Source organism: Oryctolagus cuniculus, chromosome 3 (genome assembly GCF_964237555.1).
Source record: "Oryctolagus cuniculus chromosome 3, mOryCun1.1, whole genome shotgun sequence".
Classification (NCBI taxonomy): domain Eukaryota; kingdom Metazoa; phylum Chordata; class Mammalia; order Lagomorpha; family Leporidae; genus Oryctolagus; species Oryctolagus cuniculus.
The window spans coordinates 5,848,650-5,855,298 of NC_091434.1; the positions used below are offsets into that span (position 1 = coordinate 5,848,650).

General features: G+C 45.9%; 1 protein-coding gene and 1 pseudogene across 1 annotated transcript in view; both read right to left on the reverse strand.

Moving 5' to 3' along the window:
- Window positions 1–6,649, reverse strand: part of UGT1A7 (UDP glucuronosyltransferase 1 family, polypeptide A7) — a 214,881-nt gene that overhangs the window by 178,905 nt on the left and 29,327 nt on the right.
- Window positions 1–6,649, reverse strand: part of LOC138848908 (UDP-glucuronosyltransferase 1-6 pseudogene) — a 40,121-nt pseudogene that overhangs the window by 9,665 nt on the left and 23,807 nt on the right.

Genomic DNA, 6,649 nt, shown 5'->3' on the forward strand with positions numbered 1-6,649 from the left:
TGCATGTGCTGGACATAGAAGTCTTCTCTTTAGGCCCGTTACACACACATAAGCTCATATCTAATTCCTACCTAACAAATGGAGAATTCTCAAAAGAAAAGACAAACATCCAAGACACACACACACACACAATCAACATCACTAATCATTGTGGAAACAAATTTAAACCATAATGAATATTGCTTCACTCTAGTTAGAATGACTATTATCAAATTTCGCAAAAGATAACAGGTGCCAGTGAGGATGTGGAAAAGAGAGAACACTAGAACACTATTCACGAGAGTACAAATTAGCATAGCCATTATGGAAAACAGGATGGATTATTCTCAAAAAATATTAAAGCTGGAACTACCATACGATATAACAATCTCTCAAACTGGACTGGTGTCTGAGACCCGGCTGCTCCACTTCTGAACCAGCTCTCTGCTATGGCCTGGGAAAGCACTAGAAGGTGGCCCAGGCACATGGGCCCTTGCACTCGCATGGGAGATCCAGAAAAAGCTCCTGGCTCCTGGCTTCAGATCTCTGCACCTCTGGCCATTTTGGCCAGTTGGGGTGTGAACCTCTCTCTCTCCCTCTCCCTCCCTTCCTCCCTTTCTCTCTCCCACTCTCCTTCCCTCCCTCCCCCTTCTCTCTCTGTGTAACTCTGACTTTCAAATAAATAAATAAATCTTTAAAAAAAGAAAAATCTGTGTGTGTTTGAGTGTGAGTATACACACACACACACACAAATACTATGACGGTTATAAGGAAAAGGGGTGCAGAACTGAGAGGAGACAGGATATGAACTCACAGCCAAAATGAATTTATTGAAGAAAAATAAATGGCAGAGATTGGTGACCAACTGCCAGTGTGCACACAGACTGAACACATGGTAGAGGGCGCAGACCCCAGCGGACTGGGCTTTCTATCTTAGGGTGGGCTAGAGGTCTGCAGGGGAGGGAGAGTAACTGATGAATCTGAGTTGCTCTGCACAGATTCTTCAAGCTTGGCTTTGCCTTCGAAACCTGGAGAACAATGCAGGGGCAGGGTGGGGACGATACAGGTTGTGAGACTGGACTGGGATGCAGGGGTAAGAGAAAAATTCAAAGGATGTATGGATAAAATGTAAATTCTGATTTTATCTATTTTCGGGAAAGGAGCTAGATAGAATGGCTGCGGAGTATGCCTTTGTTCCATCAAGGGTACTTCCCAAGGGTTGTAGAAAATGCAATGAAGACAAAAGTTCATTTTGTTACAAAGATTTCTGGAATGCACACATAGTTTTTCGTAACTGGCAATTTCCACAAATTTTTTGAAGACCCCTTGTATTTAGCCATAAAAAAGGACTAAACCTTGTCATTGGTGAAAATGTAGATGGAACTGGAGGCTGTTAGTTTTAAGCAAAACAAGCCAGCTACAGAAACACAAACAGCCCTTGACCTCAGTCATAGGTAGAAATCAAAACTTGACCTCACTGAAATTGAGAGCAGCACAGCAGTTCCTAAGCACCAACAGCATAGAGGAGAGGGAGAGGGAGGGAAGGACTGGTCAGCGGGAACAAGTTCAGTTAGGAGAAAAGTGCTGGATTCATCTGCACAGTTGCGTGACCATAGGTGACGAACACACGTGATATATTTCAAAACAGCCAGGAGAAAAAGATTTTGATGCCGTCACCACAAAGACATGAATAAAGTTTGAGGAGACCAATGAAACAGAATAGAAACACCCAAAATCAATTCAAGCATCTGTAACCAACTTCTCTTTGACGAAGGAGCTTATATCAACCCCTGGAACAAGGACAGTCTCTTCAACAAACAGTGCTGGGAAAACTGGATTGCCACATGCAGAGGCATGAAACAAGACCTTTACCTGACACCTTTCACCCAGATCCACTCAAAATGAACTAAAGACCTAAATCCACAACCGAACATCACCAAACTATTATAGAATATTGGGGAAACTCCACAAGACATCGGCACAGACAAAGAGTTCCCGGAAAAGACTCAAGAGGCACAGGCAATCAATGCCAAAATCAACCAATGGGATTACATCATATTGAGAAGCTTCTATACTGCAAAGAAACAATCAGCAAGGTGAAGAGACAACTGACTCCCCACCACCCAGTGTGGCTTCCATATGGAAATCAAGAAACAACAAGTACTGGTGAAGATGTGGACAAAAAGGTCCCCTAATCCACTGTTGGTGGGAATGTAAACTGTGGAAGACACTATGGAAGACAGTATGGAGATACCTCAGAAATCTGAATACAGACCTATCATATGACCCAGCCATCCCACTCCTGGGACTCTACCCAAGGGAAATGAAATCAACATATGAAAGAGCTCTCTGTTCCTGCATGTTTATCACAGCTCAAGTCACATTAGCAAGACATGGAATCAACCCAAATGCCCTTCAACTGAAGACTGGAGAAAGAAATTGTGGGATAGCTACACCATAGAACACTGCACAGAAGCAAAAAAAAAAAAAAAAAAATGAACTCCTGTCATCTGCAACAAAATGGATGAGACTGGAAAACATCATACTTAGTGAAACAAGCCAGTCCCAAAGGGACAAATTCTGTATGTTCTCCCTGACCTGGGATAACTAACAGAGTACCTTAAGGACAACATGGAGAAATGAAATGAACACTTTGACAAGCAATGATCTGGAACAGCCTTCTCTCAACTGTTGAGAAATAGCTTCTAATTCTATATTTTGTTTATCTTTTCCTTTCTAATATTTTCCTTATCTTCTCTTTCATATGATTCATTGAACACTATACTTAACATAGAGTTAATCATCTATGTATGTAGTTAAATATAAACAGAACTTTTTTTTATTTTTGACAGGCTGAGTGGACAGTGAGAGAGAGAGAGACAGAGAGAAAGGTCTTCCTTTTCGCCGTTGGTTCACCCTCCAATTGCCGCCGCGGCCGGCGCGCTGCAGCCAGCGCATCGCGCTGATCCGAAGGCAGAAGCCAGGTACTTATCCTGGTCTCCCATGGAGTGCAGGGCCCAAGGACTTGGGCCATCCTCCACTGCACTCCCGGGCCACAGCAGAGAGCTGGCCTGGAAGAGGGGCAACGGGACAGAATCTGGCTCCCCGAATGGGACAAGAACCCGGTGTGCCGGCACCCCAAGGCAGAGGATAACCCTAGTGAGCCGCGGAGCCGGCCAATAAACAGATCTTAGTAAAGAATAAGAGTGAGAATAAATAGGGAAGAGGAAAGGGGGTGGGAGTGTAGGTGGAAGGGTGGCCACAGTGGGAAGAATCACCAAGATCCTAAAGTTGTAATTGTGAAACGCATGTAGTTTGCAACTGCAAAGCAGTATTGTCCTACACACATTCCTACGGAATGACTTCCAAGAGTACAGCTTGACAAGTAGCCATAGGACCCAAAAATCCCTTAAGCTGGCTGACAAAATAGCAGCTTAAGTGTTACAAAGATCAAATGGTTAGAAAGAAGCAGTAAAGTGACAATATAGATAGGATCAAGTGTTATAGTGATCATATAAATAGGGCTAAGTGTTTGGAAACAGTAACAGACAGAATTACAAAGGAGTGAAAGTCCAATATGGGGAACAGTCCATAGAGCAGACTCATAGAAGGACAATTGCTTTAAGTAGCACTCTGACCTCAGAATTAGCCTTAATGGCATTCCAGTCTGGCTGCAAAGTCCAAGGGAGCATTTCAGGCATGGAAAGCCAAGATACCCTGGAAAATAAAATGTCCTACATACAAGACCCCTGTGGGTGAGACCCCAGGGGAAAGAAGTGGCCACCAAAGAAGGATGTGCCTTTCTCTGAAGGGAGGAGAGAATGTGCACTTTGCTTATGGCCTTGTTGAGCCAATGGATCAAAAAGGCTTCCACAGCCGAGGCAGCTCATGTCAAGAGCCTTGGGTGATCACTGATGTCCTTGCCAAGAGTGTTATTTGTTAAATAAACAACAAGGGTCACTGTGCACCAACTTCCCATGCAGGACCTCTGTCCTCAAAGAGTTGCATTGGGAGACTTAATAGGAAAACTGTTCTTAAGAATCACTTCTATTTAGGGTATTAATTGGAGGATAATACTATGTCTCATAAGTTAGTTATGTCTAAGAGCTCACAAGAGATGTACCTTCCTTGGGTTCCTCTTTAAAGAGAATTAAGTTTCTAAAAGGAAAGAAGGAGAAGGAAGGGAAAAGAGGGAGTGGGGAGTGAAATCACCTTTGAGAAGCAAACACGTAGAACAGCCCTGGTCTAGACACTGAGGAACAGTTCTCTCAGCTTTGATAGTCCACTCTTTCTTTTTTGTTTTGCTTCCGTTCTTTCTGTTTCTTTCTCTTTCCTGCACTAAACAGGAGAGGGAGGAGGAAGGGGGAGGAACTGGGAGAGAGGGCAAGAATGGTGGGAAGAATTGCTATGTTCCTGATGGTATATTTATGAGATACGTACAAATAAATTGTTTTTAATTTTTTTCAAAATAAAAGCAAAGTTTAGAGTCCTTTGGAATAGTGCACACATTAGTAACAAGAAGGGAAGAAAGATGCGTACAACACTATAAAGTCATTGAAGTTAGTATAAATTAAATGAATATGACATAAACGGAAAGAATCTCCTCTCAAAAAGAGGATCCACAGGGGCTGACGTTGTGGCACAGCAGATAACACCTGTGATGCTGGATCCATAGGGACACTGGTTCCTGTCCCAGCTGCTCCACCTCTGATCCAGCTCCCTGGAAGTGGCCTGGGAAAAGCAGAAGAAGATGAGCCAAGTGCTTGGGCCCCTGCACCCATGTGGGAGACCCAGATGAAGCTCCTGGTTTCAGCCTGGCCCAGTGCTGACCATTGAGGCTGTGTGGGGAGTAAAGGGTGGAAGCAAGTTGGTTGTCTGTCTGTCTGTCTCTCTCTGTAACTCTTTCAAAAGAAATAAACAAATCTTTTTTAAGGTTTATTTGTTTGTTTGAAAGGCAGGGTTACAGAAAGGCAGAGGCAGAGAGAAAGAGAGAGAGAGAGAGCAAGCAAGCTCTTCCATCTGCCAGTTCACTCCCCAAATGGCTGCAATGGCTGGGACTGAGCCGATCCGAAGCCAGGAGCCAGGAGCTTCTTCCAGGTCTCCCATGCGGGAGCAGGGGCCCCAGCACTTGGGTCGTCTTCTTCTGCTTTCCTAGGCCTAGCAGAGAGCTGGATCAGAAGTGAAACAGCCAGCTGGGACACGAACTGGTGCCCGTATGGGATGCCGGCGCCACAGGCAGAGGCTTGGCACAAAAATAAATAAATATTAAAAAACATGATTCACCACAGAAATTATGAAGCAAAATCCGGCTTGTAATCAGGGTCCATGTAGGATATCTCCAAAGTTCTTGGTAAAGGAATAGATACGACTTTGAAACAATGCCAGGTGAGGAGAGGCTGCTCATGGGGTCAGCAGAAAAAACACAGCAGGAATGAACAGGTGCTTAGCCAGCAGTGCCCCACAGGGGACCATGGGGCTGGTTAAAACCACATAAAAGGAGCTGTCATCCAGGTGCCTCATCGGGGCTTTGTTATGCAATAGCTCTGAGCATGACTGGGAATAGGTCCTGGATGCGTTTTTCTGGCTTGCTACATTTTCCAAAATCGCTTCAGAAAACTTTGTGTTTCAAAGATCATCTGATGGTGCTGCCAGAGCACATGTTGAATCCATCCTGCATGAGAGGACTGGCACAGGTTCTCAGAGTGAAAGGGGCCTCTCCTCTGAGACTGATTCTGCTGTATCACAAGGACCACAGTCTGGTGGCCTCGGGCCTGGAGCTCCTGCAGGACCTTCTGCATGCTGAGCCTGTGGCTGCCCTCCAAGGAACCACCACACCCTGCTGCCCTCAGCCCAGCGCACCACACACAGCAAGAGCAGCGGCCCCGCCGGCCCCGGGAGGGCAGCAGCATTGCACTGGCCACACCAGCCTGTGCTCCTACCTGAGCTTTTCCAATCTTCGTATTGTCGTCACCAGGCCACTTAACAAAACAGCACATCAATGGAAGACACAGTGTGCTCCCTAAGCAAATCACTGTGCAATAAACCTATCCCTCTCTTTTACGGTGGCCCTACCCTCTGCCTCCACCCAGGAGAGATGGATCTGACGGCCGGTCCTGGACAAACGCACCTGCCCCTGTGCTGTCCCGGGAGCATGCTAGTTCGTGCCTTTCTTTTCCTGACTACTCCCAAAACAAGGTATTCAACACTCATTTTATTTTAATACCTGCCACTCCTCTTTTTAACCACTCTTTGACAGATTGCAACTGACCTGCTGCCAATTCACTTCTCTGCCTGCTGTGGCCTAATCTGATAAATCTGTTAACTCTTTCTTCTCTGGGGGAGATGACTGATTATAGGCAGCTCAGCAACTCCCTGATAAAGAAGCATCAGAAAAAAAAGAGAAAAACAGCTACTATTTGGCTACAGTACTTGTGGGAGTGTGCTGGAGAGCAGTGCACAAAAACGGAGAGCCAGCCCACTGGGCAGCTGGAGAGACCTGACCCCAGACACCCCAGACACCCACAGGTGCAGCTGGGCTTCACACCTGCCCTGCTCCTGTTGGTTCCTGAGGTGCAGTGCTGCCCTCAGGACACTGCAGTCTGCTGCACAGACCCCAGTAAACTCAGGGGTGCAGGCCACATCACACAGGGCTGCCCTGCCAGGTGCATCA